The sequence below is a fragment of the Lactuca serriola genome, chromosome 8 (genome assembly GCF_051521515.1).
Source record: "Lactuca serriola cultivar US96UC23 chromosome 8, Lser_US96UC23_V15, whole genome shotgun sequence".
NCBI classification, from domain to species: domain Eukaryota; kingdom Viridiplantae; phylum Streptophyta; class Magnoliopsida; order Asterales; family Asteraceae; genus Lactuca; species Lactuca serriola.
The window spans coordinates 219,276,055-219,294,886 of record NC_136415.1 but is presented as its reverse complement, the minus strand read 5'-3'; positions in this window follow the sequence as shown (position 1 = coordinate 219,294,886).

Genomic DNA, 18,832 nt, shown 5'->3' with positions numbered 1-18,832 from the left:
GCATACACACATTCAGGAGAACATGGGGTTTTCCTGGGGATAACATTGAACATAATCGGAACCGGTAACAGTTTGTACACACATAATCAGTAATAGTTCACACACACACATATAGGAAAATATAGGATTTTCCTGAGTAACCGTAATACGTAACCAGAAAAGTGTAACAAGTTAGATAACTAAACTTTACAATTCACAAGAACAACCATGTTTTCATTGTACATCGTTTACGCTACTTTTCGGATTTGGTAACCAACTTTTAAGAAAATATGGGATTTTCTTGGATAACCACTTTTTCAGGAAACTAAAGGAACTCGTACATTTTCAGAAAAACAAACATCTTATGAACTCACCAGCTTTATGCTAATTTTCAGGGCCTAAGTGCTCCGAACTAAAAGTGTCCTTCAAAATATAAGTATTTTCGAAAGTATACAAGTATACCGAACCGTCGAGATCCGTAACTACAAGTAGAACAGAACATAAGTAAATGGGTGTCGTACGCTGCGGTTAAACCTGGACAGTTATGTAGTCGTGTCTAGGATCAATATAGCCTGGCCAACTATATTCATTCGAGACACAGCCAACATGTGTTTGGGAGTGACTGTGGTATGCGACATGCCTAAAACTTACCCTAATACCACAAACATCGAGCCAGTGTCGTAACGAATCATGAAATACTATGGGAGTATTTCTCGAGCCAATCCTTGGTAGAAATCCTTGTTCATGCATTGTTCTTTGATCATTCCATTAGCGATAATTTTTCCCACTTAGATAACTTTTTCCAGGTTTATCGCTTATTCATCATATAACCGTCATATCTCTTGATTCAATTCAGAGGACTTATCATCCTCTCTTTCTTGATCTTATTAGATCAAGATGCCTCCAAGAAAGAGGCCCAGCTCCAAGACCAACAACCCTCCTCCACCACCTCCTCCTCAAATCGACCCTGTAGTATTCCAGGCAGCTGTTACAGCCACAGTGGCAGCTGCCATGTCTCAACAGAACTCTGGCGGTTCCGGTAGTTCGGGAGGTGGTACCCAAACCCAAAACCAAGTAAGTAGTCAGGGACACCGAAGAGAGGGTTCGTATAAGGATTTCATGAACGCAAAACCCACGTCCTTTGATGGCACCGGAGGTGTCATTTCCCTCACCCGATGGTTCGAGAAGATCGAATCCATCTTTGAAATTTGCGCCTGCTCAGAATCTGACAAGGTGAAGTTTGTCGCCTGCACCTTTATCGACAAAGACCTGACTTGGTGGAACGGCCGAGTCAAATCCCTAACCTTACCGGTAGCCAACGCCATAGGTTGGGAAGCCATGAAGGAACGTCTGCTGGTTGAGTACTGCCCTCGAGGCGAAATGCAGAAGTTAGAACACGAACTCTGGAACCTGAAGATGAAAGGTTCCGATATCGCCACTTACACTTCCAGGTTCGACGACTTGGCATTACTCTGCCCGGGAATGGTTACCTCGGAGAGTAAGAAGATAGAGAGATTCATCTGGGGGCTGACCCAGCCAACAAAGGGAAACGTCATAGCTATAAGGCCGAATACATACGACAGCGCCAAACGCTTAGCACAGATCCTAATCGATCATAGTGAAGACCTTGAGTAGGCAACTACCACTCCTGAGCCGACAGAGAGGAGTGGTGAGAAAAGAAAAGTTGGGAAGAAGGAGAAAAGTCAGACATCACATGAATCTTCGAAGAGACAGCAAACGGTGGCAGTGCATGCTGCCACTTCCCCTGCAGCTGTCTCTGTTGTTGGATCCTCGACTCGAAAACCTGCCAGTAGGTATGCTGGAACCCTTCCTAGTTGTGACAAGTGCAACTATCATCACCTTCCTTCCGGTCCATGTATAGAGGTATTTTGCAACAAATGTGGCATAAAGGGTCCCATGGCGAAAAACTGTAAGACACCAACTCAATCAACGAGTCAAACTTCCGGAGCAGGCATTGGTCGGGCCTGCTATGGTTGTGGAGAAGTTGGACATTTTAAGCGAAACTGCCCCAAGGTAGTAACATCTGGCAACACCGGAAGAGTTCTAGCAATAGGACAAGAGGAAACAGCCACCGATCCCACCGTTGCCACAGGTATATTTCCCCTCGTTAAAATTTTATGCCTGTGATTCTTTTCGATCCTAACACCAAAAGAAATTCGCTAACCATCCATTTGAACATCTTTTAAACCCTGTCGTTCGTGAGTAATCGAAAATGTATACCGTCGAGATGGTTATCAAGTGAGAATGAGAACGCCAACGTCATATCCGTAGATTGTATCCTTAACCCGAACAATTATTCTTTTCCGTTTGATCTAATGGCAAAACTTTTCGTGATACGCTTTGATGTCTCCTTTAGCATGTAATGGCCGAGCCTCATTCATGCTGTTATTCCTGGTTTCGAGAAAGCCATTCGTCTTAACCTTCCTCCGACCCGACTCTCATGATCTTCGTGCATCAAAGCTTAAAAAGTTTTCCCATGTATTCCTCGTTCATGTAATCATCGAGAAACGAGAAGTTTGCAACTCTTTCCCCGATACTTTTTCTTGAGAATTCTTTCCGAACGAGTAGTCAAGTCTCGCATCGACCTAATCCCTGGAATTTCCTCGTAGCCGAAACCTCAGTGAGGACGATGTGTCCAAGGCAGCAACCAGGACTTGATATGATCACTACGAGGTAGTAGTGGTGCCCTTCGATCAAACCATTTTCCTGGTCAAGTAGATAAGCAAAGCAGTCATACTTGTGGACCTTTGCAAAAGCTAAGGCAATAAAAAAAAATTAGTCGGCACTGGAGATACCCATAGAAACCTGTCAATTCTTGGGTCCCGCCGACTATGATTGCAGACCCATCTAGAAATTTCCTTTAGGACCATCGGACCCTTAGTTACTCTGCCACGTGAAAATGTACCCACTTCTTAGGAAGCGTGGAAAACTTAACTCATGGAACATTAGACCCTTCGAGATCTTCGTTAGGAATCGATTCCATAGCCCTCTCCGAGCTATCTTTAGAACTCAGCAGCGAGCATCGGTATTCCACCTCATTGTTTGTAAGAAGTGCTAACCTGACAAAAACCTTAGTCACCCCTTTGATGAGATCAAAACCAACGAAAGTCCGAACCTTCATGGATGAATCCATCAAGATCATGGATTGAGAGGTTAACCGTTCGAAACAAAGCCGCATCCCGATAGTGAGGGTTCGCTGGAATGTCAAGCGGGGACCCGATTCCACTTAGGAGCATGAGGACCCGAAGCAGTAGATTCATCCTCATATCTCTTTTCACCCCGTGATCTATGTTCAAATCTTTGAATTTCGGGACGAAATTCCTCTAACGGGGGGATAATGTAACAACCCGAAATTCGTATCAAGCAGAAATTCGTATCACTGCTTGTACCCCTTTTCGCGACTCAATTCGATCATCCAATCGCTGTTTCCAATTTCGTTTCCAATTCCGACATTTAATTAAGTCATTAACGTGTATTTTATTTTATGACTTAATGAATGTCCTAATACCTTTAGAACTCATTCTAACACCCAATATTAGCGATCAAAATATTTTTAGTATCAACCATATCGGGTTACGGCAATTTGGCCGGGTGCGACCAAAAGCCCCGTCTAACGTCGGTATCGGGTAGAATTCCACCGTGTCTCGAACTTGGACACTATTTAAAGTGAACCAAGTTTTCATTTGAAGCTTTTGCTTCATTTCACAACCATCTCTCCAACCTCTCTACTCAAACTAGATTCAAGGTCCCAAATCATCAAAATTAGGCTTCAAATCACCAAGGTACCTTCCTTAACTCATTGTGTATCATATTTGACTTTCAAATTCGAGATTAAAGCATGAATTAGGACCTTGTATATGAGTTTATGGCCCTGGGAGGTTCTTAGGCCGTAAACACATATTTAGAGGGTTTTTAATCCCTTAAACCCTTCCAAACCACAACTAGACCTTAGATAAGGCTATATGACTTCATGAAATGGACTTAGAACACTTTAGACATGGATTTTGAGGGATTTACATGAGTTTACGGCCAAGGCATGTGGTTGGGCCGTAAACCCCTCAAACATGAGAGTAAACTCATTTCCAACATTGTTAGAAAGCCATATAACTTCACCAAAAGCCTTAGAACAAATCATAGAACCAACCAAAAACAGTTTGGAGACCTTAAACATAACCAAACCCTTCATTTGAGAGTTTACGGCCATAGCATATGATCCAGGGCCGTAAACTCCCAATTGTGTGTCTTGTGGTGCCCCAAATTCATATCAAGGCTTGTATAAATTTTAGGAATCACATGTGATTAATTTTGGGACATTAAAACACTTATTCAAGGGGGTATAGGTGTTTACGGCTGTAAGCTCCATGCTAGGGCCGTAAACTCCCTTAAGTGGTGTTATTTGATGAATTAAATCAATCCCAAGCCTTAGGAAAAATTGTTCTAACTCTTCCCAAGTGATATTGGCCATTTAAGCTCCATAACCCTTGTCAACATGAGTTCACGGCCGTGAACTCACGTGTGTATGGTATAAGAGGCGAAACTCCATAAGGAGTTTACTCCTGAAGAGTAAACTCAATTCCCAAGTCCCACGCATCAATACACGTCCGTAGATGTCACCCGGGTCACTCCAAACACTCGTTTTGAAGTGTTTTCGCTCATTGGAGTGTAATATCATATCTAATTAGAGTTTATAAAACTAATTAGATATATTTGTATACCATTTCATATTACATAGGAACCTCGCTCGTATTCAAGCCTTGATTCGACGTTTAGCATCCTAGTCGTCACATTCCGCGCTCGGTGAGTTCATACCCCTACCCTTTTTCAATGGTTTTTCAATGTTTTCAGGGGGGAATACAAGCAAAAGTACAATAATATTTTGTACTTAAACTCATGATTTCAGTTAAATGGTTTCATAATTGTACATTTTTAAGAATTGAAAACCTTTTAACAAACTGTTTTAACTTGCAGAGTTGTTTGTTTAAAACCGATTTTCAATTCTTATTATACACTGATATGTTGTATACTTCACATTTGATTGTTCACACTTATATTGATAGAAAACATAAACCATTGTAATGTCTGTAACAAAACACTTAGGTTCGAGTGTAAAAGATAGACACCATCAGAAAACATAAAACGTGTGTGTGTCCTTAACAATACACCTAGGCTCGAGTGTGAAAGACAAACACCATCATAACACACAAATCAAATGTAATATCCTTGATAATACACCTAGGTTCGAGTGTAAAGGACATTCATCATTAGATAACATAGAACATTTGTAATGTCCTTGATAATACACCGAGGATCGAGTGTAAAGGACAGTCACCATTAGATAACACTGAACATTTGTAACGTCTTTAATAATACACCTAGGCTCGAGTGTGAAGCATAGGCACATTAGAAGTTAGTTAGTCGTAGATACTACTTCCCTAGGCGAGAAGTAAAGAGAAATCTTAAAGATTGGAGACACGTCCTCTGTAACACTTCCTTGGCACGAGAGAGTGGAGGACTAACCCTTTAACCAGAATCTCGAGGAAGGAGAACGTCACTTGAGTGTATAGATCTATACAGGACTGACAATCCCGCACCTGGCTGCTAGCTATACCCGAACCGAAAGGTTCAAGGGTGACGAAAGTCATAAAAAGGATACTGGCCCTAGCCCGAGTCATATCTAGTCTGAGTATGGTTAAGGACTTGCAATCAAGATTATTAACACTTTACACGTATTTATTAGTTTTATGTACGTAATAAAACTAATGTACGTTTAAGGATGACTGGTAGACACACATTCAGGAAAACATGGGGTTTTCCTGGGGATAACATTGAACATAATCAGAATCGGTAACGGTACACAAATACACACATTCAAGAGAACATGGGGTTTTCCTGGGGATAACATTGAACATAATCGGAACCGGTAACAGTTCGTACACACAGAATCAGTAATAGTTCACACACACACACATATAGGAAAATATAGGATTCTCCTGAGTAACCGTAATACGTAACTAGAAAAGTGTAACAAGTTAGATAACTAAACTTTACAATTCACAAGAACAATCATGTTTTCATTGTACATCGTTTACGTTACTTTTCGGATTCGGTAACCAACTTTTAAGAAAATATGGGATTTTCTTGGATAACCACTTTTTCAGGAAACTAAAGGAACTTGTACATTTTCAGAAAAACAAACATCTTATGAACTCACCAGCTTTATGCTGATTTTCAAACCGCTTGTATTCTCAGGTCAGTGTTAGACAGGTACCCAAAGATCCTTTTGTACGAAGATGGAGTTCTCAGAAGACTCGTTTCACTTGTATAACTTATGCTTTTGAAACAAATGTAGAACTTTCATATATGTAATGTAAGGTTGTTTTACTTTACTTACTATGTACTTTGGATTTGATACTCAACGTGGAGTCAACCCCGAAAATGTTTCCGCCTTCGGTTTTCGGGGTATGACAACCTATCTTTAGATCAAATGAGTGTGGTTTGGTCTTAGATCTTAATTGGGTAATTATGGGTTTTGGTTCAGTGTTAGAGGGCGCTGTGCAACAATAACATCTATAGAAGCTGTTCATCATCAGAGGTGAGTCTTGTCACTATACTAACCTAAAGTGGCAATCAATGTGTGACCGGAGGGTTTATTTTCATATATGAGTATTGTGATATCCTGCATTATGTCTTTGTGATTTATGTTGTGTATTATACTGATTTTACTTAGTTAGGGCCAGAGGGTCCACCCGAATTGTAGGACCGGAGGGTCCCGCTGAGACACATTGATTGGAGGGTGTTATTCAAGCATAGACATGAGAGGCTAATGAGATATGTGTGGTATTTTTGGGAACTCACTAAGCTTTGTGCTTACCATGTTATGTGTTATGTGTTTCAGGTACTTCTCAAGATCACGGGAATGCATCAGCTTGATTGTACACACGTTTCTGAGTTACATTTTGAGGATCCTGGATTTTGTTATTTTGGACATGTGTTTTGATAAGTTGAGATTATTGGAGATTTTTGTGATTTATGTTAATGAGATTAATGTGATTTTTAAATGAAAATTTTGTTTGAAAATTTACGTTGTTACACTTTAAATCATAATCAGGTTTCCTTGCTAGTGCGACCAACAATGTAGTTTTTTCTCCACCCGGTGCACTTAAAACCAATGCCAACCTGCATTTAATCAGGATTACCATTTTCCATCCCATTGAGAAGACTAAAAATGACATGAGGGTTTAAGAGGGAGAAGAGAGAGGGATGTAACCTAGAGTTGGATGATAGCAAGAAAATGTAAAGGAGAATGTGAGATGAAAAAACCATGTTACATAATATTATGAGAGAATATGGAGAAATCAATATCTGAAAACATAAACATCCTTACCTTTTCAGATAAGCCTAAAATTACCAGTCTTCCCATGTAATCAAATCACAGACGTGACCTTATGCTTTGATGGCGGTAGTTGAGAGAAAGAGAGTGTGTGTGTGTGTGTGGAATAACCCAGATTTTATAGAAAATTTTTAACTTTTATAATCACAAATACCAACCACAATTGTCTCTAGAAATCCCATTACATGACCCTAGTGTTTTAAAAGATTATAGTATCAAAACTAAATACAAAAATACTGGAGAATGCACAACACGCATCAAGCCGGACCCCTGCCCTTAGAGCTAGAAGTACCTGAAACATGCAACAAAACTGTAAGCACACGCTTAGTGAGTTTCCCAAAACACACACAAAACATATAATCACATAATGCCATGCACACATACATATAAGTTTGCCATGGACTCCCTCCATGGTCTGCACTGGGAATGCCATGGGATACTCCCCACAGTCTTGTATCCCAGAGCCATGGACTCCTCCCATGGTTTTACCAAGTGCCATGGGCTCCTCTCATGGTCTTTATATAAATCACATGTAATTCAAATAATAACCCATGAGTGTAGTGAAAAGACTCACCTCAGTCTGTTGAGCACAAAAGATGCTCGCCAAACACTCCAAAATCACACACAATAAATAATGATACAAAAACCCTAAATTAGGATTGTAGTACAACCTAATCAAAGAGTCTAAAACCTAAGCCTAAGCTCATCCATAATGACATAAAAGTATTCCCTTAGGTAATGGGCCCAAGATCCAATAACGCCCAACCAAAACAACTATGGCCCAATACAGAATAAGGCCTAACCAAAACAACTATGGCTCAATACAGAATAATCGGACCACTAACCCAAAATGAGACCAGGCCCAAAACCGAATAAGGCCTAAAGGGCTTACCAGCCCACCCGAAGCCTAAATACAGGCCCAAAGGGCTTACAAGCCCACCCAAAGCCTAAATCCAATAGGGTGTGTACGCCCAGCATACCACTCCAGTAAACTTAGTGTGCTGAGCCTTTGGTTTGTATGTGCATCGTTCACAACATTACGCTCAGTGTACAAACAGATTAAGCGCCACGACCATTAAGTGCTTAATACTTGGGATTTCAACGTCCAATTTTAGATCTAAGCTCATTAAGACGTCCTAAGGCATAAAGTTTGCAACTATATGCTCTTCAATGCTATAAGGGACTCCAGAACTTCTTTCTTCACATTAAGACTTCATATAAGACCTCAAACTCATGTATGGAGTCTAGATAACCTTCAAGTTGGCACCTTTATGTATCTAACATGCTCACAAAGTACAGATCTAACCATTTTAGTCTCTAGAGTTGCTTAACTCATAAGAGAAATTCTAAGAACCAAAAAGGGACTCCATAGAAAATTCCTAGCTCAAACTAACAAAAGAGATGACAAGGTTATGAATTTATACCTCCAGAAGTTCCTTAAGATGAACTTGATGCAGGATCTAGAAGCTCAATGCCACCCATGACTTTATCACCACCTTCTCCTTCTTGAATGCACTCTAAAAAGGCCACAAACTCACTTTCTAAGATCAATTATCATACGCTCAAGGAAATCCAAGGTTAAGGGATGAAATGATTCTATAGAGGCTGATTAGGGTTTGGTCAAAAGGGTGAAAGGTTGTTTAAATAGGTGACAAGTCTACAAATTAGAGTTTTGCTATCTGCCACGTACACCCCGCATACCAACTTGTATGCCCACCGTACGTGGCCTTCCTTTGCGATCATTGCACCTTAGTAAACTAAGCGAACTCATGAGTATGCCCGTCATACGGATGGGGCGAATATGCAATAAAATTCCATTCGAAGGGTATAAAGGGTAACTACCTGGATTGAAGTGTTACAACTCTCCCCAACTCGAACTAGACTTCGTACTCGAAGTCTGTGGTCACAAACACATATAGGTAATGATTTCACAACTCATCCTACGGCTCCCATGTCCATTCGGAGCCCCTTCGGTGCTGCAAATGCACCTTCACTAGCTTCGCTTCTTTGTTGCGAAGAGCCTTAGTCTTTCTATCTATACCTGCAATGGGCTTCTCAACATAATTCAGGTTCTCATCGAAGTGAACGTCATCCAATGAAATAACTGCAGATTCATTTGATACGCACTTTCATAGTTGAGGCACATGAAAGGTGTTACGGATCTAACTCAGCTCATCCGAAAGATCCAATCGATAAGCAAACCTGCCGACTCGGGCAGAAATCCTAAACGGACCAATAAATCGAGGTCCTAGCTTGCCCCTCTTCCGAAACTGAATGACACCCTTCTAAGGTGACACGTTTAACATAACTTTTCTGATAGAAATGTGCGACTCGCAAGCAGTCACCCGCTAAATCAAATTGGTGGTCCTAAGCACCACCTCGGTGCTTCCCATAAATCGATGCCAAACCTCCCTCCCACAAACTAGAGTCCTACACCTCCGACCATACAACATCTCAAATGGGGATCGGTCAATACTGGCATGATAACTATTGTTATATGAGAACTATACTAAAGGAAGGTAAGTATCCCAACTCCCTCCAAAATCCAATACACATGGTCAAAGCATATCCTCAAGCGTCTGGATCGTCTGCTCGCTCTGTCAATCGGTCTAAGGGTGATAAGCAGTGCTGAAATGAAATTGATTACCCAACTCCTCATGAAACTTCCTCCAGAATCAGGATGTGAAACGAACATCATGGTCCAAGACCACAGATATCGGCACCTCGTGCTTGACCACCACCTCTCTCACATAAGTATCTACTAATTTGTCGGCGGAGATACTCTCAGAAATCGGAATAAAATGCACACTCATGGTCAACCTGTCAATAATAACCCAAATGGAATCCATACCACGCTTCGTCTTAGGTAGTTTAGTGATAAAGTCCATGGTGATCTCTTCCCATTTCCACGTGGGAATAGGTAACGGCTGCACCTTCTCGTGAGACCTCTGATGTTCGGCTTTGACCTTCCTTTTGGTCAAACACCACTTGACGAACCACAAAACCTCCTGCTTCATGTAGGGCCACCAATAGCTTAATCTTAGGTCTCGGTACATCTTTGTGGCTCCCGGAAAAATAGAAAACTTGGACTTGTGCGCCTCCTCTAAGATCCTTTGCCACACTCCTCCAGATGTCGAGACCCAGACTCTACCACATCGAGCCAATAACCCTCGGCTGTCCCGGACAAACAATGGAATCTACCCTCGAATCTGCTCAGTCTTCCAGTTCTCCTTTTTCAAACCCTCCACTTGGGCCTCGTTGATCATATCCAATAAATGTGGAATCACCGTCATCCTCAAGCAGACATCTCGAATTGGGGCAGTCGCCTTCTTACGACTTAAGGCATGGGCCACCATATTGGCCATCCCAGGGTGGTACAAAATCTCGCAGTCATAATCTTTTACCGCATCTAACCACATCCTCTGACGCATATTCAAGTTCTATTGATCCATCAAATACTTCAAACTCTTGTGATCGGTGAAGACGGTGCATCGAACCCCATAAAAATAATGCCTCCAAATCTTGAGGGCAAATACCACCCCCCATTCCAAATCATGAGCAGGGTAATTCGCATGAGGTTTCAGCTACCTCGAGGCATAAGCAATCACGTGCCCCCTATGCATCAGAACAACTCCCAATCCCGAAGTAGAAGCGTCACAATATACTACAAAATCATCCACTCCCTCGGGTAGGGCTAGAATCGGGGCCTCACATGATTTCTTCCTCAATGTCTTGAATGTCGGCTACTGATCTGGAGCCCACCGAAAGGTCACACATTTCTTGGTCAAATGGGTCAATGGCACAATAATTTTGGAGAAATCTTGGATGAATCTTTGATAATACCCCGCTAATCCCAAGAAACTCCTGATCTTGGATGCGTTCTTTGGAACCTCCGAACGCATTACCGCCTCAATCTTGGCTGGATCAACCAAAATACCCTCTTGGTTAATGATGTGCCCCAAAAACTGCACTTCACACAACCAAAAATCCCATTTGGAGAATTTGGCATAAAGCCTCTCCCTCCTCATGGTCTCTAACACCTCCCTCAATTGCCGCTTGTGTTGCTCGTTGGTCTTCAAATACACCAAAATTTCGTCAATGAAAACAATCACAGATTGATCCAACATCGGTCTGCAAACCCGGTTCACGAGATCCATGAATGTTGCTTGCGCATTGGTGAGATCAAACGGCCTCACCACAAACTCATAATGACCATAACGAGTTCTGAATGTTGTCTTCAGTATGTCTTCAATCCGGATCCTCATCTAATGATACCCTTGTTGGATTAGGTGTCTATGCCCATAACTATAATTGCTATATACTTGAATTAATAGTGGCACAAGTCCTTTTGTGTTGCCTTCACTCATGCAACTTGATAGGATGACTATTGGAGAAAGAGTGAATTTATTATTTGGAATAATTAGAAATCATATTATTAATTAGTGTTTAATTAGAAATTAATTTAGAATTAATTTTGGGATTAAAGGAACTAATTAATAATAAAGGGGCTGTTTTGCAAATCATTGATAGTTGTGAAATTGGGCTGAGGGACTCCACGGTTAGGAGTGGACGAAAATTATGGGGTGGCCCTATAAGTTTTTGTACAAGGGTCCTTAATGAGGGTCCATGGGCTACTTAGTCCTTAAGCCAAGAATTAGGGTTTTCTCCAGCAAACCCTAGCTTTGGGACTAAGCAACTAACTGCTATATAAGCAACCCCACCCTTATGATTTTCGGACTACACAAAGACATAAGAACCCTAGCCAAAATTATGGTGTATTCCCTCCTCTCTCCACTCATCCACTTGTATAGAGTGTTTGTAAACTATTAGAGGTGTCACACTTAAGGCACTTTCTTTCAAGAGTCTAAGATCTTCAAGGTGTTCTTGTTATTACTACATAACAAGTAAGGTAAACATCTAAACCCTATTTTGTGTAAATTTCATATTATATACTAGATTATAGGGTTTTGATTTGGTATTCAAGTTTGCATGTTGAACTTGTGAAAAACCTAGATCCGAAGCAATAGGGTTGCATGAACACATAGGATTTGTAGTTATGATCAAAACCCAACAATGGTATTAGAGCTTAGGATGTTTTTCAGTTGATTATGATGCAATTGTGAATTGTACAAAGGAGAAGGGAAGATAATTGTCATTATGTTCATCAAACTCGATGAGTTCATCTTGGAACTTGACGAGTTGGCTTCAACTCAACGAGTTCATTGCCTAGACTCGACAAGTTGATCAGTCAGATCCTAGATTTTTGGCTTTGACATATTTTCTTGTATTTGATTAGGATAATTATATTAATTTCGTTTTAATGGTTTAAATATGGTAAATTAAATTAGTACTCTTATATATATGAAAAGTCAGTCTTACCGTTAGTAGGAGTCATTTATGTAGCTGGTCTATAAGGGGTGTTTAAGGAAGTGGCCTATAAAATGACCGCCATTGTGTATCCATTCTTACCCACCGTACCCTTGACTAGTGGAGGGTCGTTAGCCAAACAGGTTTGATAGGACACTAAACACTCATTAATAAGTATAATGAAGTAAATAAAGTAGCTAAATATTTTTATAAAAATTCCCAATCTTAGTTACTTTAGGAAAATGTGAATTTTGATTCTAATCCATGAAATTACACATTGCACTTGATAAAAATCGTTAGTGGAATGTGTGTGGTTAACCGGCACACTAATATAGACTTATAAAGGGTGGCAATGGGAGGCTCGTAAATTATCATAGATTAACGGAGTGTGAGTGGTTAACTGGCACATTGATTAGGTGGTAAATGACATCGAGATTACCAAGCTAATTTGCATGGTTATTCACACCTTGTTTGTAATCCTCGGTATCCCAGTCACAAATGGAAAGGACTTAATCGAGATTAAACATGCCACTGAATAGTTAAATGAATCTCAAAATATCTAAAAATTTCATTTAAAACCTAATTCATTGTAAATTTCGTTTTCATGGTGGAATTGGTAAATCGCCATTTACCTACCTTCAAATAATTTACAGTTGGATTACGACATCCCTTTTTTGAATTATGAATTATTGTGTTGGGTCCTAGCCTTAATATTTTATTTTGGGTGTTATATTAAGGATTCCTTATCTAATCAAAACTTGTCTTTCTTCTTTTTCAGATGTCTACCTCAAACAACGCTTCTGGCTCCAACAACAACAACTCATCAAACAGTTTCTCGCTCTTGAGCATTCGTGCCAAGGTGACATTCTATGGTTCCAATTTTAATGATTGGATCCATAACATAAGAATGGCCTTGCGATTCGAGGACAAGAAATAAGTCCTCGACATAGAGCTAAATGATATAGATGAATCAAAAGCTACTCCTGATGAAATAGCTGAATATAGGGCCCAGTGCAGAGATGGTACCAAAGTGTCATGCACTATAGTGGCCACTATGACTCCTAAGCTACAACGGTATTATGAAGACTATTGGCCTTATGAGATGTGCAAGGACTTGATGGAGAAGTACCATCAAAGAGCACATCAAGAAAGGTATAAGATAGTTAGGTTACTCATAACCACCAAGTTGAAGGACGGAGATGTTGGATTAGTGTCTAAGCCCGTAACTATATTTGGTAAGTATTTGACCCGGTTTTGAATGGTCCTTTTGGGTTGCCTTCACCAAAGCAACTTGATAGGATGATTTGTGAAGAAAGATATTAATTATGATTTATTAATATATTATGAGATTAATATATTAAAGGAGAAATCATCAGTTTGATTAATGCTAGACAAGAATTAATTAAGAAATTAATTCAGGTGCTAAAAGAGATTAATTAAACTTAGGGGACTGATTTTATAATTATAAGATAAATGCATTGTGGGATATGAATTCCTTTTGGGAAGGGGATTGGACGAAATCTATGGGAAGCCCATATGATTTTCGTCCAAGGGCCTTCTAGAAAGGTTCCATGGGTTGCTTAAGGCCTATGTAGAGAATTAGGGTTTCTCCTGAAACCCTAGGAGCCCACACAAGTATAAATAGACCCCTAGGGATCCTAAAAACGCGGCTAAGAATTCCCTAGCAGATCTTAGACGTTTTTGGTGCTCCTCCCCTCTTTTCAATATCATCCTCTTGCTTGTGGTGTTTGCAAGCCATTAAAGGAGTGACATTTGTGACTCTAAGATCCAAGACATGAAGATTCAAGCCATTCAAGAAGAGGTAAACATCTGGATCTATTCTACTATACTATTTTTGAATATATACCATAGATCTTGGGTTAGAAAGTCTTTGATGAATTGCATGTACAATAGAGAAACCTAGATCCAAGCATTAGGGTTTGCATGAGCACATATGATGTTCTTATGGCTAAAACCCATCAGTGGTATTAGAGCCATGATTGGTTTCTGTTGTATGTGATGCAATGCTTGTTTATTCGCTGAAAATTGAGTTTCTAGCCTCTGCCCGACCCGACTCGGCGAGTCAGTGTCTGGACTCGGCGAGTCAGCCGAAATCGGCGAGTCCAGGTAGTGATTCGGCGAGTCCAGGAGTCAGGCAGAGGATATTTCGGGATTTATTGTTGTTTTGCTGTAGGATAATTGCTAAAATCATTTTTATATAATAAAATCCAAATTTTATTGTTTCCATGTGATTATCCTTACCAAATCAAAATATAATTTCAAATTGTTTGAATAATAATTTCCTTATATGATAAAAGTTGATTATTTAAATTATTTGGTGAATTATCTTGCAAACAAAATTGATTAGTTCAAAACTAGATAATCACCAATTAATTGTTTAATTTCCTTATTTGTTTTTTGATCTAGATAGTCTTGAAAATTTTCAAAACTTGCCCTCAAGCTTTGGAATTTAAAATTTTTGATTAAAAGTTAATTTTGAAAATTTTACATTCTAAACCCTATTCTTTGAAATGTTTCAAAACTTGCCCTCGAGTTTTAGAATTTAGTTTTTTGATCGAAGGTTTAATTTTGAAATTTTAAATTCTAAAACCCTAGTTTTGAATGGTTCAAATTACACCACTATGGTTTTATTAAGTTAATTAAAGGTGTAATTTAAAGAGAATTAATAAATCCATAAATTAAAAGGTTTAAGATTAATTGAATTATAAGTATAATTTATTAATAGTTTAAACCACCAAGTATTTTAAAAGTGTAAAATACACCCTATACTATATATAAAATTAAAAGTCTAATATTATATATGTATAACTTAAACTGCTAGTCTTACCGTTAGTAGGCCTCATTCACGAAGCTGATCTATAAGGGGGTATAAGGTTATGGCCTATAAAATGGCCATTTAATGGGTGTCCACTCTCACCCACCGCCTCTTTGATTGGTGGAGGGTCGTTAGCCGAACGGGTAGGATAGGGAAAACTCTCTGTTCATTAAAAGTATAAATAAAGTAACTAAATGTTTTTCCAAAATTCCTAATCTTAGTTACTTTAGGCAAAAGTGAATTGATGCAATTCCATGAAATTACACTTTGTACCCTGCTAAGATGTTAGTGGAGCGTGTGTGGTTAACCGACACACTAATTGGGGTCTAAGAAAAGGTGGCAAAGGGTGACTCGATGTTTGACATAGTTCGATGCAGCGTGTGTGGTTAACCGGCATATCGAATGGGTGACCATAACATTGGGGGCACCTTGTATATTTGCATGGTTATTCACACCTTGTTTTGTGATCCTCGGCATCCCAGTCACAAATCGAGGGGCATATCGAGATTTAAACATGCCATTGAACAGTTCAATGAATCTCAAAAGATCTAGGAGTTTTCAAAACATTTAAAACTTAATCCTCCTTTTCGTTTTTCGTGGTGAAAATTGGTAAATCGTCATTTACCTACCTTCAAATTTTCTGCAAGTTGGATTATGGCATCCCTCTTCCGATTTGTAGGATGTTGTGCTGGATCCTAACCTTAATATATCATTTGGGTGTTTTATTAAGGATTCAATCAACTAACTTGATTTCTTCTGTTATGTAGATGTCTGAATCTAACCATGGTCTTCCCGAATCTAAAGGAAAAGGTATTCCTGCTCAAGGTGAAAGTCTGTTCCACAATGAAGGTGAAAGATCAATCCCTGCCATGTGGACTTGCTTGATTTCACTTCCTCCACCTCCACCCGTTATTCTCCCAAACCCACAAGACCGAAGAATGAAAGGTTCAATAAGTTTGCTACGGAGTGGGTTCTTCAGTCACTCCCTGAATTGTATAATAAGTTCAAAAGAGAGTATTATAAGATGAATCTTGACGCAAACCTCATTGACCTAACTTACATGCTCATTGTTGCTGAAACATAAATGATTTGGAAAGCAATGGAGCATATTTGTTTGGTGAATCAACCAACCATGCTTCTATGGACATTCCAGAAGAACCCACTTGTTTTTGATGCCAAGAGAAGGGGCGTTGGGTGCAAATCTGCCCTAAGAACCTGAAGTGTCCAAAAGATGGGAGAGTCAAGGAGGATGGCTCTGCTTCAGGTAAAATCCACTATCTAACTTTTTTGAGTTCCTATTCATTGATTCTTGATACATGATGTGATAAGATTACATTTGGATGTTTTGCAGGATCAAAGAAAGGAGAGGAAGCTTGATGTAAGAAGCAAGATGAGTCTGATCACGAAGAAATGGATTACGATTGCATGGATTCGAAGATTAGATTTTGAGCTTAGAAAGTTATGATTAGATTTATTAGGGATACTTAGTTACATAGTTTTTCATTTGATTGTTGCATTGTAAGGACATGATTTCCGCTGCTTTTATGAATAAAATAAATTATGGTTTGACTTATTTATATCCTTGCATTGAAATCGTTGTGAAAAATTGATGTTTGTGTATTTCTACAATGAATGGATGTGATTCTTAGTTATATTATTTATGGAAGTATTGAAATTCTCAAAGTAAAGAAAGGTTCCCATCGCCCAAGTTTCAATTGGACAGAAGCTTGGAATCATATGATTTGAATCATGTGATGTATGGAAATTTTGGTACTTAGATAATTCCATGTTCACATAATAGTGTTAAATACATTAGGGACTAGGAGATCAAGTTCACAATGTTGTGCACTAGTTAAGTCTACCATAAGTAACAATGGAATTATTCGTTATGATTTACTAAAAGTATAGTATACATGATCATACTTACAAGATTAAGTGTGATTCTAAATCATTAAAAAGGTTAATGAATGAAATAACGAATACGAAGAATCCATGAAGACAGAAAGATAAAAAGTTTCTCCAATCGAAGAAGAAGGGAGAGTACTTTTGTATAAAGTTATGATCGTCTTGGTAATTATAGAATCGTATCTCAATTGATCCTCTAAGATACATTAGTGCTTTTATGAGACTACTAAGAGGAATTGGAAATTATAGAAATGTTTTAAATTGAAAGACTGATCATACTTTGTTCCCTAGCATCAAGACTGTGACATTGAATGACATGTCTTTCATAGGTTAGTAACACTTATCAAATGAGGAATATAGAAAGCCTTCTTATTTCTACATATTTGAAATCGGTAAGTTGAGATGTCTTGAAAAAGACAAAGATCAACAAGAATCGAACAAGTGAAGTGTTAGTCTTGATAAGATTTCGCACTAACTCTTGAATATTCATTTTGTCTAGAAATGTTTCTTGACAAGAGAATCGTATATGTCACGAGGTCAGTGAGACTCTAAATGATCTTGAAAAGTTTCAAGAAAAAATAAAAACCTAATCCATAATCACTAGCACACGACTTGAGGTTTATAACCTATCGTGTTGACATAATTCTGTTTCTGTGTCATTCCATTTTGGTCAACTATGCATATGATTTCGATGAGTCCTCAATGGGTTGCATAGGGGAAAGGCACCTTGATCAATGTGAAATACATTGAAGGGTAAGGGTGAACTGTTAAATGACTTGGAAGCAATGGTGGGACCCTTGATGGCAAGAAATTAAGAATGGACAAGTTTAATTCATAAGAGTTTCGATTGTCTTATGATTATGACAAATTCACATGGATAGGAACACATACGCCACAAAATCTAAGTGTCATAAGGTTTCTCTCCTTCATGAAAATGATCGTGAGGAAACGCTTTTACTAAGAAAGATTTTAAAGATAGCATTATGTAATTTGGATTTCACAAAAATTCGACTATGTTTACGACATCCCTCTTCATAGTTCGAATTGTGGGAAATGGAAAGTGGGTCTGAACAATTTTAGACTTATTGCTGTAAGTTCTAGAATCGTTTAGACAAGCACATATAAGCTATATAAGGAAAGGTGTATGAGTTTAAGAAGCTTAGATAAAGGTTTATCGAAGCATCGAGTATTAGAAATATGAACTTAAGAAATTCTATAAGCATTGTTTTCCAGGAGTTCAGTTGTTTTTCTGAATACATGTCAAAGCTAGTGGGAACATAAATGCTATGCTGGAAAAGATATAATCATCATGTTAGTGGGAGCATGATTATTAT